Source organism: Vicugna pacos, chromosome 13 (genome assembly GCF_048564905.1).
Source record: "Vicugna pacos chromosome 13, VicPac4, whole genome shotgun sequence".
Classification (NCBI taxonomy): domain Eukaryota; kingdom Metazoa; phylum Chordata; class Mammalia; order Artiodactyla; family Camelidae; genus Vicugna; species Vicugna pacos.
In genome coordinates this window covers 46,003,221-46,021,864 of record NC_132999.1, presented here as the reverse complement: position 1 = coordinate 46,021,864, position 18,644 = coordinate 46,003,221, and positions in this window count along the sequence as shown.

Genomic DNA, 18,644 nt, shown 5'->3' with positions numbered 1-18,644 from the left:
CTCATTCATTCTGTAAAATTCTGGACACAGATGATCCGTGCTGGGTTTTATGACCTTGGGCAAGTCACCTTACCCGTCTGTGTTTCCATTTATTATCTGTGAATGTGGCACCTGCTTCCTGGAAATCATGCAGGTGAAGTCCTTGCACACGGTACCTGGCAAGTAGGAAGAACTCAGTGGTGACAGCTATTTGGAGATTATGGAGGAGTTTTCAAAATCTGATTGGGGGAGGAGACAGCTAACCAAATAATTGTTATACAATAACACCAGGCCGAACCAGGTGCTGGTTGGTGGGGGGGACACACAGGGGAAGGAGCAACTAGCCCTGCAGGGAGAAATCAGGGAAGGCTGCCAGAGGAGGTGCTATTTGAAGAATAAGTAGGATTTCACCATGGGAATGAGGGAAGCATTCCTGGCAGGGGAACAGCAGTTGCAGAAGCTCAGAGGCTGTTGGAGGCATAAGGAGATGCTCAGGGAAGAGATGGTTGTGTCTGGGGGAGTGTGAGGACATGGAGCTAGGAGGTGATGGTGAACCACCTAGTTAGCCTGTTTAGGGGAATGAGACTCTCTCCTGGGGCAACGGGGAGTCAGAAAGAAAAGAGATACAATTCATCTTTGAGGAGGATGTTCCAGGTGGTGGCAGGGTCTAGGAGGATAGCACAGGGCAGGACAGGAGGCAGGGACTGCAGCAGCGGCTGTACCTAAGGTGGGAGAAAGAGAATGAAGGAGAGGTGGAGGTGTAAGGGGTTGGAGAAACGATTCAGACTCTAAAATCTCAAGACCTCTGCCAGGAAGGAGGGGCTGAAGCAGGGTGCAGAGTCAGGGAGGACCATGTCCCCTGTCAGCCAGGACCAGAGCTGAGGCTGGGGTATCGGGAGGGGGCTGTGGGCACACTGAGTCACTCACTCCTTTTATTGGATTTCTGAGAAATTGCTCCCCTCCCCACACGCCCCAGCAGCCAAGGTCTCTCCATTAAAGAAGCCTTGTCAGTCAGCCCAGGAGAAAGAACCAGGTACTGAGCAGGGAGGGACCTGGCACCAAGGGGAGGGATACTGGACCCTGGGAATTCTCAGAATGGCCCTGTAAGGGCTGGTGCTAGGGGCTGACTATACAGGGAGGCAGGAGGGAATGCAGTTAGGGGCAAGGAGGCTGGAGATGGCAGCCTGCTTCAAATCCCAGCTCGGCCTTTAGCAGCTGTGTGACCTGGGGCCACTTCCTTGGCCTCTCTGTGCCTCCAATGGGGATCATCATAGGGCCTACTGGAGACAGAGGGTTGCTCTGAGGATTATTAAATAAAACCTGCCAGGTGCTGGGCATGTCTGTGGGTGAGGGTCGGGTGCTTCTGTTAGTGCTGAGAGTGGGGTATCTAATGCCCCTAAAGATCTCACCCTCAGCCTTCAAAGGCTCCCCGAGATAAAATCCAAGCTCCTTGTCTGGCATCAAGTCCACTCACAATGAGTCCTGTTCCCTCTCCAGACGAACCCCTGCTCCTCCCTTTCTGACCCTCCTCGCGATGTTTCATACAAGCTACCATGGTCCACACCTCCACACCTTTGCCCACGCTGGTACGCCTGCCGGGATGCCCTCACCTAGTCCCCAAGTCTCCCTGACAAATCCTCTTGTTTCCACAGTGGGCCTCCGCTGAGAGGTGCAGTCCCCTGCTTTGGGGACCCCTCTCCTGCCCCTCCATCCCCTACCATCAGGGGTGGCTCCCTCCTCCGACCTCCCCCTCAGAGCCCTGGCTAACATCTGCCACTTACAGTTTACGTGTCTGCTCCTTCACAAGATGGGGGACCCCCTGAGAGTGGGGACTGGGGCCAGATTCCAGGGCCCACGCCTCTGTGGGCATCAGCTGACAGTGAGTGGCTGAGCGAGCGTGAGGCTCTCAGCAGCCCCGACGTGAGCCTCGCTTTGCGTGGTTCACGGAGCTCCTCCTCTGAGACGGGCCCTGTGACGGGCTCCTGGCACAAGGCACCTCACTCGGTCTTCACAGGTGCCTCATGAAGGTCTCGCCCGTGGATACCTGGAATGTGTCAAGAGGCCAGACCAAGCGACAAGAGCCAAGTTTCACTGAGCACTTACTGTGTGCCTGTTCTGAGCCCTTTACTTGCACTGACCCATTTAAATTCACAACAACCCTAATATGGGTGTGATGATTATCCCCAGTTTACAGACGGGAAACTGAGGTACAGATGGTTTAAGTGACCTCCCCAAGGTTACAGTACCAGTAAGCGGCTGGAACAGGAACTCGAAGGTGGGCAGCCTGACCCCAAGCCCCGCCTTAGGTTGGGTGTGAGGTCGGGTTATGGGTCAGTCATCCAGAGACCAGGCCCAAAGTCAGTGCTGGATGGCGCAGACCAGGAACCCAAGCCTGGGGACCTTCCCTGGAACCCCGCCCTCCCTGCGCCTGCTGATCCCCGGCTCGGCAGTGGGCGGGGCAGGGGATGCTCCTCCCACTCCGCTCCCGCCCAGGCCAGGCAAGGTTCAGCTGCGCCTGGGGGAGGTCCCAAGGGCTCCCCACCCCAGAGCGGCCCAGAAGCCACAGCCACACGTTTCATTAGCGGCTTTGCCGCTGGCCTGCAGGGCCCGACGGAGCCTGGGGTCCTTCCCGGCCTGGCTGCTCCATCTCACGCCTGTATCCCCTCCCCTGGGACGCATCCCCATCCATCCCCTTCCTCGCCCAGCTCGGTGCCAGGCCCTGCCCTGAGCCCTAAGACGCAGCTCTGCCCGGTCAGCTTGGCGCATAGAGTCACCACAGCGCGGAAGATGCCCTTTAGTCAGGAGATGAACGAAAATGATAGTTCATGTTTGCACCAGGCTTCTGACACACTGTTGAGAATGCTTTCCAGGTATGAACTCAAGCGACTTCCCCCAGGACACCCAAAGGAAGTGCTATTATTAGCTCTACTTGACCGTGGAGGAAACTGAGAGGCTCAAGGTCGTGCACTATTAAATGGTGGACATCCTTCTTCTGGAAGTTTCCTCCACATTGAAGAAGGAGAGCAGCTGTCATTTACTGAGCACTGACTTCATCTTAAACCTCCTGGCTCTTGCTCAACATCAGAGAAAGTTCACGAGCTATCCTGTTTCGGGCCTGTTAAATCCAGGAGGGAGATACAACCCGGCTATTGCCACTCGCTCTTTTCAGGAGAGGGTGGAGGTGGGGTAAAGCTGGGTTTTGAATTTGGAATTAAATTTGATACCAAAGCTGCATTCTTACCTCCAGACCACATGCCTCCCTGTGCTGAGGCCCGTGCGGGAGGCCAGGGGAGCACCAGCAGAGAGGTATCCGAAGAGGCTCCCTAGGAGAGGTGATACATTTGGACTGGATCTTGAAGGATGAGTAAGAGTTTACAAGAGGGAAGCATGTGCAAAGGTCAGAATCCTTAAGGGCAAGTCCCGACTTTCCCTCTTCATTGCTGGGTGACCCTCACAAAATCTGTTCCTCTCCCTGAGCCTCAGTATCTTCATCTGCAAAATGGGAATAATAGTCCTGCAGTTGTCAGGATGGAGTGAGATCACAGAATTATAAACACTTGGTCAGCTGTCACTAGGGGGGTGGGAGGGTACTCTGGAGTGCTGACCACCTGCTGGGTCAGTATATGCTGCCTGGAGGGCTTATCAGCTCTTCATGGAAATGACTCTTCCCCCTCCCCCAAACAAAAGGTACAAAGTGATATCCCTGTTTACCAATGAGGAAACTGAGGCCCAGTTAAGTTAAAGAACTGGCCCAAAAAAACACAGCAGTGACTAGAAGAGTCAGGATTTGAACCAAGATTCAACTGACTGCAAAGACCATCACTGTTTCACTGCATCTGCTCTGATGGCTGCCCTGCATCCCTTGGGTCCAACCATCACAATGAACCTTTTTCTCCTCCTTTCACACTGAAGCAGTTTTCAATTTTGCATTCTTGTAAATAATATTCAACTGAACGTCTTTGTGCGCAAACCTTTGCACAGTTTACGTTATTTGCCAAGACTCATCCTCAAATAAGATGATTGGTTCCTGAGGAACATTACTATGGCTTCTGATACATAGTTTCAAGTTGCTTTCAAAAGGGTTACTATTTTGCAGTCCCACCTACAGCACGTGAGAGATAGGTTGTCACTGGACTCTCACCAGTTTGTTTTTTAATCTCCCAAATGTCCAAGATGAAATATGGTATCACAGAGGTGTGCTGGCAGCAGCAGCAGCAGCAGCAGCAGCAGCAGCAGCAGCAGCAGCATTATTATTACCAATGAAATTGAGTGTGTTTAAGAGCTGGAAATTTAACAGGATGTGTGTCAGAATTCGTGGGCCCTGGGGAGGGGCTGGAGTCAAGTGCGAGGGCACCTGGAGCAGGGAAGTTTCCTTTTCTGGTTGAATGGTTGGGGAAAGGAGTGCATGGCCAGGGCAGGCAGGGTTTCTGGAGCCTGGGGACCAGCTTTGGCACCTGCTCTTTCCTCTTTCTGGAGCATTCCTTCCTGGCTTCTTACCAGCTGGGGTCTCAGCTCCTCAGAGAGGTCCTGCCCGACCCCCTCCAACTAAAAGTGCTACTTTCCCAGAGTCTCTCTGATTTATCTTCTTCACAGCCCTCAGCATACCTGAAATGCTTATTCGTTTATTTTCTGGTCTGTTTTCTGCCTCTGCCTTTAGAATGTGAGCCCCTTGAGACCAGGACTCCTGTGTCTCCATCCCATGCCTAGAACAATGCTTTCAATGAATTAATTCAACACTTCCATCTGTAGATCACCCTGTTGTCCAGCAGTGCTGTTCCTGGACATCACATTGCCCAGAGGTGAATGACCCCTTTTCTTGCATCCCCCCCACATACTCACATATGCCCTCAACACCACTTACACCCCCATCCCCCATCTGCCCCCAGCATCACTTACGCGAGGCATTGTGCGCATAGCCAACTTCCCCGAAGTCCTTACACCACCATGTTGCTCAGCCTCGTCCCTTCCTAGAACTCTGCTTTCTGGGGGTCAGAGCTCCCCTTTCTGAGGACTGAGCCTCAAGATTCCATTCCCCTCACTCTGTTAGACAGAACCAGTCCACTCTCCTCTCTGACCAGCCTCTGGAGACCCACTAGCATCCCTGCTCCCAGAACGGCCACCCACTCCAGGTCCCCGGTGGGGCAGCAGGTCAGGAAAACAGGAAGAGGCATTCCAGTGTCCACTGTCCCCTTCTCCCTCCTCCACTGGGCTCTGCACAGTGAAGGGAGTTGTCTAGAATTTTATCTCCCCAGGAGGTGAATTACGCCACGACCACCCCATGCCCAGCCTTAGAACCAGGGTGGGAAAAGGTAAAGACTGTATGAGTTTCAATAATGATGTCTCCTCTGTGTTCTCAAGCCATATCAGTCTACAGTAACCTTCACATAATAATATTTCTCCTTTGGAGTCTCCAAGGAACCTCCTGTGTTTGCAGGAGTTGTCTCTCTGATTCCAAGTGGCAGGTACCATCTTCCTTCTTGCCAGTTCACCCATGGGCAAGGCCCCAGTGACCCGCTGGAATGCCAGAAGCCACCATGGTGGCTCTGTTGCCAACTCCACCAAGGTCACCAGCCGGTACTTCTTGGCTGAGCCCGAATTAGGATGACAGCCTCAGAGGCCCCAGGGAAAGGGGTTCTGTCGGGTTCAAATGAGTTTCCATGTTCAGAGGGAGAAAAGACTGTTACCTTTAAGAAACAGGTTGACCTGAATGAGTAGTTTTAACTGCAAGGCAAAGTAGAGGAGTGATTCAACACTAATGAGTATTGATTACAAAGAGGAAGTGGGTTAATTGAGTGAGTTGGGAAGTTGGTTGCTACGGTAACATCTCACTTGGAATAAAGTCATCTCCACAGTGAATGCAAGCTGTATCTGGACAAGGACCAGAAGTGCAGCTGAATCTTTCCTGATTTTGGACCAAGAGTCTGAACATGAAAACATTGGAAAGTCCTGGAGAAGGAAGTTTGAAGTCTCCCCTTTAGCCAAAGCTAATTCCTTTCTCCCAAGAAGATATTTGCAAGTGAGCTTGAGGACAGAAGCCCCTGTTCTCTTTGGCTCTCTCTGTGCACAAGATCCAGGAGAGAAACCCAGAGCACCTCTCTGTGGTCAGTAAGCAGGGTGTCAACATTCCACTGGAAATAGGGGAAGCGAAAGAAAAGAATATTTTCCTGCTTTGAAAGAAAAGCCAAGGTTTATTTGCACAGAAGTTGATCACAGTTGGGCTTAGGAGAAAGGCGACAGTTTATGCAGAAGGGTTTATATTTCTCTACATTTTGCTCTATATTCGACCATATTAAATGCTGAAAACCGGCCACTGGGACAATCAGAGTGAAACCGACATCCCAGCCTAGCAAATATTCAATACCTTGAGGCATGCGTTTTGTTTGCTAACTTTCCTCTTTGTGTCTTATTTTCATACCATTAGAATCCCGTCATCCTGGGATTCTAATGATATGCAATTTCCTGAGTTGTTTTTACCCTATTATATTCATATATAATTTGGCAAGCCACTTCAAATTCTTTTTGAAACGAGATGAGTATAAAGGAATAAACCCTGTCATTTCTATAAGGTGTCGTAATGACAACAAGTACCTTTGGAATAGAAAAACCAAAGAGACCGAATCTCAAGGTTTATATGCCTCTTCTTAGTTATCCTCAACTGGAGACGCCTTCCTGACACACCTGTTACAGTGTTCACCTGGTGGCAATGAACAGAATCCCAGAGTCAATATCTAAAAAGAATTAATAGATCTTCATTTGCAACTAGCAAGGGCATGAAACTGTCATGGCTTGTAAAAATGAGGGAAATGATTTTTTTTTTGAAATGATTATTTTTTGAATGGGTGGTGCCTGGCCGTCGCCTCTGGAGGAAGGTTAACAAAAGAATAACTGGGATAAATCCATGTGAATTGACATGGATGAGTTGCGATTTAATTATGACCATCAAAATCCTATCGGATTATCACACACTAGACGGTGCACACCTGCTCCGTTTCCTCTAAGGACAGAGACAAAGGCAAGAGGATGACCTCCTTGTGTGAGAATTCTTAATGTGCAGACAGGATTTTAAATAACTTAATTGTTTTTATTGTCACACACCACAGTTATTACCTTGGTGATAAGAAGTCCAGATTTTTCTCTATGCACACATTCAAGCATATCTTTTTCTAACTAATTGAAGTTATAATGTACCTTTTTGAAACTTGCTTTTTATTTACATAATATTGTGTTTTGAAGATCTCCACTAATGAGTTACAATCTACAGCATCATTTTAAAGGCTACATAGAAATCCATTCTGTGAATGGAACGTCTTTATTTATCCATCTTCTTCTGTGTATTTAAGGTAGAGGGTTTCTTGTTCACTTGGCGGGGGCAGTTTTGGGTTTCCTTTTCTGCTGTTATGAACAACACTTCAAAATCATCCTTGTAATTAAATCACAGGCACATCCGTGAGTATTTCCTTTAAATCAATTTTAAGAAGTGAATACTCTGGGTCAATTGGTCTGAAAATTGTAAATCTTCTCATAGGTATTTCCAAATTGCAGAAAGTTTTAAAAATCCGGTTTATACCTGGAAATTGTGTCTTTAAGTGATCATTATTTAAGTGTACAGAGAGAAAAATCAGACCATAATATGGCCAAAAGTATGAAAGTCAAAATCATCTCATAGTCATTAATGTCTGTTACTGTCCAGACATATCTGTTACAGTCTTGGGATCCATCATCTCTGTCTGTCTCTCTGTCTCTCTCTCTCTCTGTCTGTCTCTTTCCTGTGTCTCCCTGTTTCATTGTCTCTGTTTTTCTCTCTCCCTCTTTCTCAACAAAACCAGGGGCACGTCTCACCCAGAGTTCTGTCACCTGAGCAGCACTAATAATTTCTCACACATGGGCAGAACCTGGGAGCCCCTTCACATGTTCTTTTCACCCTTTTCCAGGTGAGACTCCGAGGCTCAGGGCAGTCACTCCTCGTCCAAGGTCCCCAGCTCCTAAGTGTCTCCCGGTGTGGTGGTCAAAACTCCACACTGTCCCACCTTTTCCTGAGACCACACGCGTGTCCGCTGACACACCCACGTGCACACGCGTGTGCGGTCCACCTCCGGGGCCGCGCGGCTGCCAGGTCAGGCAGCTGAACCCAAACCTCACACAGCCCCAGGCTGTCTCCCGGAAGCCAGGGCCCCTACCCGGACCGGGCCTGGGAGCAGGGAGGGAAGCTGTGAGAACTAGCCAGCTGTTTCTCCCCTCCACCTCTGGGCCCAGTCTGCTGCCTTCTCTCTGTTGTGCCCGGCTTCCTCCACTTTGCACCTCCTCCTGTCCGCCTCCTCCTGTCCTCTCCCACCTCAGCACCAGGCTAACGCATCCTCAAGTCCCAGCCTCCAAGCGCCTCTCCAAGAACTCTCCCCTCCCTACACCCCAGCCGAGTTTGGCCACCCCTCCTCGGGCCTCTCACAGCCCCTCAAAGTGTTCTGATGGCCAGTTTCCCTGCTGTCCCCCCACCCTCCAACGCTGAGCACTCCTGGACTCAGGGCGGGTCCGGACCCGCCCTCTGTTCTTCCGTGTCTGACACACGACACACACCAGGGAAGGTTTGTTGAAGGAATGCAGGTGGCATGTGTTCTGGGCCCTGGCAGCCCTCCCCCAACCCCATCCTTTCTCCTCCCCTTCTCTTCTCTCCTCCTTTTTCTTCCTTCCTCTTGCCTTCTTCTCCCATCTTAGGCTACACTCTCTCTTTCTCTGATGTCATCAAGTCCCATGGCTTTAAATACCATGTCTGCACTATCAACACCCAAATCTCTATTTGCAACACAAATCTCTTTCCTGAACTCCAGACCAAGTATCTCCACTCACACGGCTCCCTGATGTACTAAACACAACACATCCAAAAACAAACCCTGGGTATTCATCCCCTCAAAGCCAGGTGTCCAGCATCACACCCCCAGTGCCATCCCAGGTCTTTGTCTTCTCAGTAAACAACATTGTCCACTATCCAGTACTTCCAGTCCATCAGCAAGTCTTGACTATTCAACGTCCAAACTGTGTCACACTCAGCCCCCCTCTTCCTCTCCATCGCCAGGACCATAGCCCAGGCACCACCATCTCCACCCTGGACCTCTGCATGTCCTCCTGGCCTCCTTTTTTGCCCCTCTCCTACTACTCCCCACACAGCAGCCAGAGGGAGCTGCTCCTTACAGAAAGCAGGTCAACTCACTCTCCAGCTCAGAACCTTTCAGAGGATTCCACCGCCCTCAGAGTAAACCACATTTCACATCTCAGCCTGAGAGGCTCTGCATGATCCGGCCCCTGCCTGCCTCTCCAGCTCATCCTGGCCCTCGCTCACCACCTCCAAGCTCTTCTGACCCCTTCCAGCCTCAAGGATACACCAAACCCATTCTCACGTCCAGGCCTGTGTCCATGTTGTGCCCCCTGCCTGGGTCTCTGGTCCCTCTCACGACTAACTCTTCTCACCACTCAGACCTCTCCTCCTCACTTGTCACAAATGCAGAGAAATCTTCCCTGACCACTCACCCTCTCTAAAGAACGCCCCCTTGTTATCCTCCGTCTTAACATACTACTTACCAACATGTGTATTATATTTTTTTAATTGAAGTATAATCAGTTACAGTGTGTCCATTTCTGATGTGCGCACAGTTTTTCAGTCATGCATACATGTGCATTATATTTGTTTCCCTTTTCTCCCCGTATTTCCGAGTAGATGTTCAAAAGGGCAGAAATCAGGTCATTGCATAGAAGGTGCTCAATAAAAATTAACTGACCAAATAATAAATTGGTTAAGAGTGCAACTCTGCCACGTGACAGTGGCATGACCTTGGACAAGGCCCGCACCCTCTTCGCTTCCATGTCTTCAGTTTTAAATTGGGGGAAAGAATCTTGTCTCATAGGGTGTCATAAAGAGTAAATGAGTTGTGAGGTTAAGTGCCTCTCTCAGCACACAAAATGCATTAAAATCGCATTAAATTCACAATAAATAAGTAAGTGCTCAATAGATACAGATGTTTTTCAACACGTTTGTTGGGTGAATAAGCATCCCTATGAAGCACGTGTTCGGAGCCATGGAATCCAAGGCTCAGAAAAGGGTGTGACTTGTTAAGGGCACATGACTAATGAATGTGGCATTAGGGTCCCCTCCCACGTCTGTCCAAAGGCAAGTGTGTCGATAGTGTGTCAATTCTCCAAAACAGGGTGTCCAGGGGGGGCGTAGTACATAGACAATCATTAAATAAACCAGAGCTCAGAGACCAGCAGGACCAGGAGAGAAACAGAATGAAGGGAATGCAGCCCTGGAAGAGGAACAGACCAGGGCGCAGGGACAGAACAGGCGTGACATCAAGTGACGGCCATAGAAACACTTACCCCCAAAATGCCTAAATGTAAGGGAATTTGGGTCTCCATGTCCTGAGTTTAACGAGGGACTCTGGAGACACCTAGGGACTCTGCATGCTGGAATCACCTCTTCTCTGACCCTGGGAAATCTCCTAACCTTGCCAAGGTGGAGGGGCTAGGACTCAGGCTGCAGGGTAACCCCCTGGGCATCTCCTCAGGAAGCTGAGGCCAGGGGGAGCCAACACATCAGCAGGTGGGCTGGGGTCCGGGCCCATCCTGGAAAAGGCCGGCTGCGAGTTTCCATGGAGCCTGTCGCCATGGTAACCAAACCTCAGCGGCAGGACTCCAGCAGAGTCAGGAAAGACAAGCTCCTTTCTTGTCCATATCCCAGGAGCCGAACAGGAGGGGGGTGCGGAGGGAAGTGGGGACAATCAGGCTTTCTGAGCCAGGAGGGGGGTTGGGACAGGGAGAAGTGGAGGTTGTCTTCCTGCTCAATGGGTCAGCCATAAACCACCGGAACGTGGCACCCTATTTCACGCCTCCGTGCCTTTGCTCACGATTCCGTCCCATGGAATACCCTCCCCCGACCCCTGTCTCCTGGGAATTCTCCCAGATGTCATCTCTGCCTCACTTTTTACCTGCTGACCCTTCCAGGCAGAATTGGCCCCTCCTACCTCTGGCCACCCAGAGTTCTTTCTTCTCTCCTACATCCCCAGTATGTCTGGCTCCCCCTGAGAACTTGGGGAGGGTGGTAGTGGTTAAGAGCACAAGCTCTGGAATCGAAGAGATCTGAGTTCAAATCCCAGCTCTGCCGTTAACGTGTGAGCTGACTCACAGTAAGTCACACCCCCTCTCTGAGCCTCAGCTTCCTCACCTGCCACTTTCCAGCTGCGTGATCTTGGGCACATTTCCGAACCTCTCTGAGGCCCAGTGGCTTCTGAAAAATGAAATGATGCCCCAGGGGGTGTCTAGAGAGCAGTCAGCATGTAATAAATGTCTGCGATCGTTCTTAGCTCTGCCTCTCTGTCCCCTTGGCACTAGTGGACTTCCAGCCCCCACCAGCTCTGGTTTTTCCCCAGGCTGTGACTGGACCCCCACGCTTGTATTGAGCTCCTCTTCTGCCAAGACTCCTGGCCTGGCATTGTCCACCCCTTTCAGAGCAGGGTCTTTGAGGCAGGAAGTTTCCCTGGCACTCAGCACAGCACTGACATTTCCAGCCCAACGCCTGCAAGCACGCCTTGTGATGGAGGATAGATCCCCTAGGGCATGCTGACAGCACAGCCAGCCTTTGGGCTAAGTATGTGCGTGTGTGAGTGTGTGTGCACACAGATGGCTGCAGTAGATGTTCTAATACACACTCAGACACACATAGAGACACACATGTACCCACATTCTCACAAATTCTCTCACACACAGACTCCACACAATCTTGGCAGAGGAAGGTACCAGGACATCCCTGGTCACTTTGGTCAGTGTCCCAGAGGCCACCCATGACCCCATTTCTCCCCAAACTGCTCCCTCTGGGGGCCAACCCCAAGCCTGTTTTTATGGAGCAGGTGATGGTTCAAAGCAGTGACCCTTCCCAGTCTCGTCAACCTGTGACTCAGGCTGTTGGAGTCAAAAGTCCAGGTCAGCAGCCAGACGAGGGGTCTATCTGGACCCAATTCTCTACCTTTAGAAGCCCCTGGATACCTGGGGTCATGCAGACAGCCCTCCTGTCCCCACCTCTGCTGAAGTGGCCCAGCTAGGGACGGTCTGTCACACTGCCCCCCAACCTGCTGCCACCTCCCTTTGAGTTCCTTGCCTGAGGCTTGGGTCTCCTATCGCCATCCCCTCTGTTGCATCCTGGACATCCAAGTCCACAAGGCAAGTCCACACCCAGTGCCTCCTTTGTGCCCCTCTGTAGCCAGCCTGAGAAGCAGGCAGGGTAAGTAAACATTGGCTGACACAGATGGAGCACTTACTCTATGCCTAAGCATTTTTCCTGTATTATCCCTCAGTTCTCACGATAACTCTGTAAGGAAGGCGAGCTTATAATTCCCATTTTATAGATGGTGGGACTGAGGCACAGAGAAGCTAAGAAACACAGCGAAGAGGGTATCCCCATTGGAATTTAAATTCAGTCTGGGTGCAGAGCCCAGACTCTTGAGTATTCACTATATTATGTCTCCTCAGCCACTCTGTGGTGGGAAGGGCTCAAAAGTGACAGCTAGGTTCCCCTCCCAAAGAACTGTGAGGTCACTGGAATTAGACACAACATTGTAAAATGACTATAACTCAATTAAAAAAAAAAAAAAAAGAACTGTGAGATCCCTGCAAGGAGCGGTCAGATGGCGAGCAGAATGCCAGCTCCATTTATTCATTCAACAGATGTTTCCTGAGCATCTACCATGTGCGAGGCCTGCATGAGGCTCTGGGAAAATGCTATGAAAAGAGCAAACAAAACTCGTTGGAGGGGGAGGGTATAGCTCAGTAACAGAGTGCTTGCCTAGCATGCAACAAGGTCCTGGGTTCGATCCCCAGTACCTCCACTTAAAAATAAATAAATAAGCCTGATTACCTTCCCCCACAACAAAATTAAAACAGATAAATAAAAATAAATTTAAAAGAAAACTCCTTGGTCACACGGAGTGGTCATTTTTTGTGGGGGAGACACAATAAACAAAGTAAATATACAAGGTAAATAAATAAAATAAACAGTGTGTTAACAGTAAGTGCTAAAGAGAAAAATAAAGCAATAGAAGGAAAATACAAAGTGCTGACGGGTCTGGGAGGCTTTTCTAAAAAGCCAAGAAGATGAGACTTGTGTTAAGATCTGGAGTAGGTAAGACCATGCATTTTTCTGGGGGAAGAGTGTTTTTCAGATTGCACATACAGCAGGTACAAAGGCCCTGAGGCAGGATCATGGCTGGGGAGCCCAGAATCAGCATGGCCAGTGTAATCGGAGTGAAGTGAGAGGAAGGGGAAAATTGGAGGAAGGTTGGATGAGGCCAGAGAGGACCCAGAACTGGATGGTGAGACAGGCGTGGGTGATGGTGAGGAATCTGGCTTATGCTCAGGTGAGACGATGGGAAACCACTGCATTGGTGTGATGGGATGGATAGAGCTGCCCAGTGGAAGAGACTTTAGACCTACAGCCACATGGGATTTCAAACACCCAACCCCTGAATTAGACAGACTTAGCCTCGGATCACTGGCAGCACCGGGCAACCACAGGCCAGAGAGGGAAAGCCAGCCCACCGGGACACCTGGTCTGAGAACCAACCAGAGTGAAACTCCTCTGCAGGCAGATACAATCCCAGACAGAGCAGAGCTGAACGGGCTTAGTACCTTTTCCCAAACTAGCCTCCGCAGGGGTCAGGGAGGGGCAGAGAGAGACTGGGAGTGTCACACACCCCTCTGCACCCCTCCTCCCGTTGCAAGCAGTTTGGTTATAAAAAGGCAGGAAATGAGTGGCCTGGGCGTCCAGTGGTGGGGAGGCTGTCCTGGGCTAGGCACATGCAGGCTCTGATTATTTATGTCAGCACAGCCACCAACCTCCTTCTACAGGAAGAATAACCCCTCCAGTCTGTAAGAATTGTACATTCTGTAATGTGCTTCCCATTTTAAGAAGGGGAAAACTGAGGCACAAAGAGAGGGAGGGTTTGCCCACAGCCTCAGAGACAAGTGACAAAGCTGCGATTTGAACCCAGGTCGGCCTCACTCTGCACCCAGTGGCTCTCCCATGTGCCCCGGCTGGTGACTTGGTTACCATGTAGAGTGAGGGTTTCAGCCAAGCTGCAGCACTGACTGTATTTGGAAGTTGTATGGGGAAATTACGAGAGGGAACATCTTTAGCATCAAAAATAATAAGGCAAATGTATTTTACGACAATCAAAAATACAAATAAAACAATAATAACAAATAGTAAATATAAAATGGTGCTCAATTATCTAGATTTACCAGCAAGCATGTGGCTCCTAATGATGGTGGCTGATGTCTGCGAGCGCTGACTATGTGCTAGGACCATGCCGAGCCCTCTACGGGCCCCATCTCCTGGGAGACCACCTCCCTCGTATCACAATCTTTGAGTCTGCAACTCTCAGATGTTTCTTGGGATAATTATGAGGACCAATGATCTCAAATAGCTTTGTCTTCTCCATGCTTTACCACACCCTGACGTCAGAGGAGCAGTTGGGCTCCAAGGGGAACAGCAAAATCTGCAGGCCCACAGCTGACATGAGCCAGGGTTCAGGGTCCTGAACAGGAAAAACCCAGCCCTGGGGTCCTCCTGCCTTCCCTCAACTAGCTATGAGGCCCTGGACATGCATTCCTGGAGCCTCAATTCCTTGTCTAGGAGATGGAAGAGAGGTTACTGGTATTGAGTTGCTCCAAGGTCTAAATACAAGAAGCCATGTAAAGCAGCTGGGAGTTCATAACAAAGGGAAAGGTGGTTACCAGTAGGTGGGGATGGGTCCCTAATCCTGTCAGACTGGGATTACAGTGGCTGTAATATATTGCACTTTTCAAAATAATATATTGCACTTTTCAGCCTCTAGATCAGTGGTTGCCAAACTTGAGCTGCCTCCAAATCTTCTGGAGGGCTTGCTCAAACGGACTACTGGGCCCCTCCCCGAGAGGTTCCCATTCTCCAGTAGTGCTGACGTGGGGCCTGAGGATTTGCATTCTAACCAGTTCCCAAGAGATCTTGGTGCTGCTGCTCCAGGGTCCAGACTTCGAGGACTGCTGCTCTGGCTCTCAGCCTTGGCTGCACATTGCCCTTGACCTGGGAAGACACTGAAGCCTGGGTTGCACCCCCAAAGCTTCTGATGTAATTGCTCAAGGGTACAGCCCAGCACTGGGAGTTTAGAAGGCCCCCACCTCCAGCCCCCAGTTGCAGCCAAAATTGAGAACCACTGCCCTGGAGCAGAAGAGAAGCTAAAAAGATATTGAGTGGGCCGCCTGCCACGCCCACCAACTGTTAAGAGAGATCAGCTCTAGGGCTAGGGTAAAGGAAGCATCATCACTGCTAACAGTGACACAAGCGAATGCTTCTGGGCACTCACACATGCCAGGCACTGTCCTAAATACTTTACAACTAATAATTCATTTAATTCCCATAACAACCCCATGAAGGGGGTCATAGTATAATTTGCAATTTACATTTCAGTCTAACTGATACACAAGGAAGTTGGGTCACTTGTCAAGGGTCAAATGGCCAGAAAGTGATGGAGTGGGATTTGAAACACTTCGGAGTCCTCCCTCACCTTTGACCACTAGGTCTAAGGAAAATTAATTCTTGTGAAATAAAGACATCTTTAGTTGCGAGGTGGGTTGGGGGACCCCATTTTGCATCTACTTTTTGCTCTGGAAGCCTTTCAGGGATGTCAGGCCAAATGCAATGCAATGCTGACTTGTAAATAACTGCGAGCTTACCTTTTCCAAAGCACATTTGCAGGCTGTCTCTTATTTAGATGGCAGCTTTCCCTACCACCCTTCCCCCAGCCCATGCTTCAGCCAAATAAATTACTTTGCAATTTAATCCAATTAAACCAACATTTATTAAGTGCCTGCCTTGCTCCAGTTGCCAACCTACAGCCTGAGGACACAGAGATGCTGAGAATCTGAGACCCTGAGACCCTGAGAGGAAGCAATGTGCCCAAGGGTGATTTCAAGGCAGAGCCAGTGACTCCATCTAATGTTCTCACATAGAGGAGCTGAGAGAGGAGCAGGGAGAGGAAGATGGTGGTGCAGGGCTTTTCTCATGCAGAAAACTTCAAGCCAGGGATCAGCATGCCTCTGAGGGCTCCGGGAGGCAAGACTCGGAGTTGGGGGCTGGCAGGAACCGGGAGACAGGCGTGAATGCCCAGGCTGAGGGCAAGAGGCTACTGCTTAAACCTGGCCTTGGCTCAGTCCCTCCCCACCCCTAGCCAGGCAGGCGCCTTTCCTACCAAAAGGGCCAATTACTCCAGGCTGCCTGGAAGGTCACATCAGAGGTCTAACTTTCCAACATGACTCTAATCTGGACTTTTATCTCCAGATGAGGTCATACACGCAATCCCTGTATCTTTGTCAGTTCATATTAATTCTTAAACATGAACATGGCAAATAATCACCATTTTTGTTATCCTGTTTTTGGCACATCTTTATTTTTTTAAAAAAACCATACCCAGAAACCTTAAAAGGAGAAGCGGTCCAAGCCTCGCTCCATCTCTGAAAGGCTCTGCTGACAGATGGGGGGAACAGCAGCCCAGAGAGGAAGAGTGACTTCCCCAAGGTCACACAGTGAGACAGTGTCAGAATCCAGACCAGAACCCAGGTCTGCTGATGCCTAGCCAGGTCTCCTTGAGGTTCTAAAAGGTACCCTTACCTGACAAAGCTGCTTTTAAGTGTCCCAGTCCTTAAGTGGCCTCAGTAGCCACCTTTATGCTTGTCCCCACAGCCCAGACCTCTCTACAGACATCCCCACCTGGACATCTCACATGCACCTCAGACTGTGTGGGTCTAACTCTAAATTAGCCATTTTTCCCTTGAAATCTGTCCCTATCTGTATTCCCAATCCTTCCATCCTCAGCTGCTCAAGCTAGAAATGTGGGCGTTACCCTGGGCACCTCCCCCTCCATCAGCCCCACAACCTCTAATGAACCAGCAAGTTCCGTCAGTCCTACTTGTCTTTTCCATCTCTTGAACCCATCCACTTTTCCCATCCCCTCCACCGCCACAGGATTCCAGACTCTTCTTTTCACCCGTCTATCAGAACAACCCCTCCCCCTCCAGTTCATGCTTTTCTTCAACAAAAACTAGAGCACCTTCTGTGGGTCGGCTCTGTGCTCTGTGCTGGGACTCAGTGTTGAGCAAGACAGATGAGATCCCAGCTGCCAGCGAGACTGCGTGAAACTCACATCCGACCATGCCTCTAACCTGCTGAGATCCCAAGTGTGGCTCTCCATCAGCCCTGGGGTCCAGTGCAAACTCCCCATCCAGGCATTCACATTCCTGGACGCTCTACTCCCCACAGGTCCATCCAGACTGGTCTCCTGCCATTCTACCCCACCCAAGCTGATCCAAATGAGCTATTGTCCACTCTCCCAACATCAGCTCGCAGGGCACCTCCTCTGTGAAGCTGCCCCACCTGAGCCCTGACGCCTGGCAGAATCAGTTTGCCCTCTGCTGGAATCCCAACGAAACCCAGGATTTGTGTGTTTGCCGCCGGGACTGGGCTGTGACCCCTGGAGCCCAGGGGACTGGACAGAGCCTGGCACCGAGAGCCACTGATATGCTGTGTTGATGGATAAATGGACAGGTGAAAGGGTAGAGAATTCCAACTACATTTTTCACTGACTCATTCCAGAGCCTCAACACTTGTCGTTTTCTGGAAGTTCCTTCAGTTGTCTAACCTAAACTCCTCTGCTATAATGGCTGAAGCTGATGCCTCTTCCTTGTCTAAGTCTGTCCTCTTTGCCCTTCCTTGCTCCAAAGCACAGATCGTCCCGCCTTTCTCCTGACTGGATAACAAGTCAACGAGAACAAATGTCTGTGAGGCACATCAGAGAAAGGCCCAGGAGGGGCCTCACCAAGGGTCCCAAGACCTGTGCCCCAGCCCAAAGCTTTCCAACAGAGTAGAGAAGAAGGTGTCTCCGAGACTAGCGGCTTGAGGCAGTGAGTCACCTTCTGGCTGCCAGTCAAGGAGCTCTCACTACGCCCTTGTTTGGAGAAGGCACTGGCCAGCAAGACTGGAGGCAGAGACGGACGAGGAAGCAGAGGTGGCAGGAGACAGGGAGATGCGCTCAGAGTCAGAGAGACCCTAGGGCAGAGAAAGCGGGTGGAGAAGGAGTCTCCCAGACTCTAAAGGAGACAGACGCAGGCAAACCGAAGGACCCAGGCAACCCGAGACAGGAACGACGCGCAGAGAAAGAGAGAGGAGAAATACAGGCACAGGGCAGAGGGAGAGGGAGCGAAGGCAGAGCGCGGCACGGAGCGGAGGGCCTAATCGGCCGACTGAAGCGGAGATGGTCCCAGAGCTCCCCGCGCTCTTCCCTCCCCATCGCTTCTCTCACCCCCAGCCTGGCCCGGGACGTGGACAAAATCAGAACCAATGAGCTGCAAGACTTGGGCATTACCTCACCAGAGTCGGCTGCCATTGGTTGGCCCCGCCGTCGGGGCGGGCTGTTGCTATGACAGCGCAGGCTGGCGCTGGGCAGAAATGAGAGGAGGCTCTGAGTAGGTGAGCCCGGTCCCCAGCTCTTTTCAGCCTTTGGCGGGGCCGAGGGAACCCCTACTTAGCCCCAGCGACCTAAACTCCGCCAAAGGCGCTCATTAATACACACACACCGCCACAGACAGCCCCTACC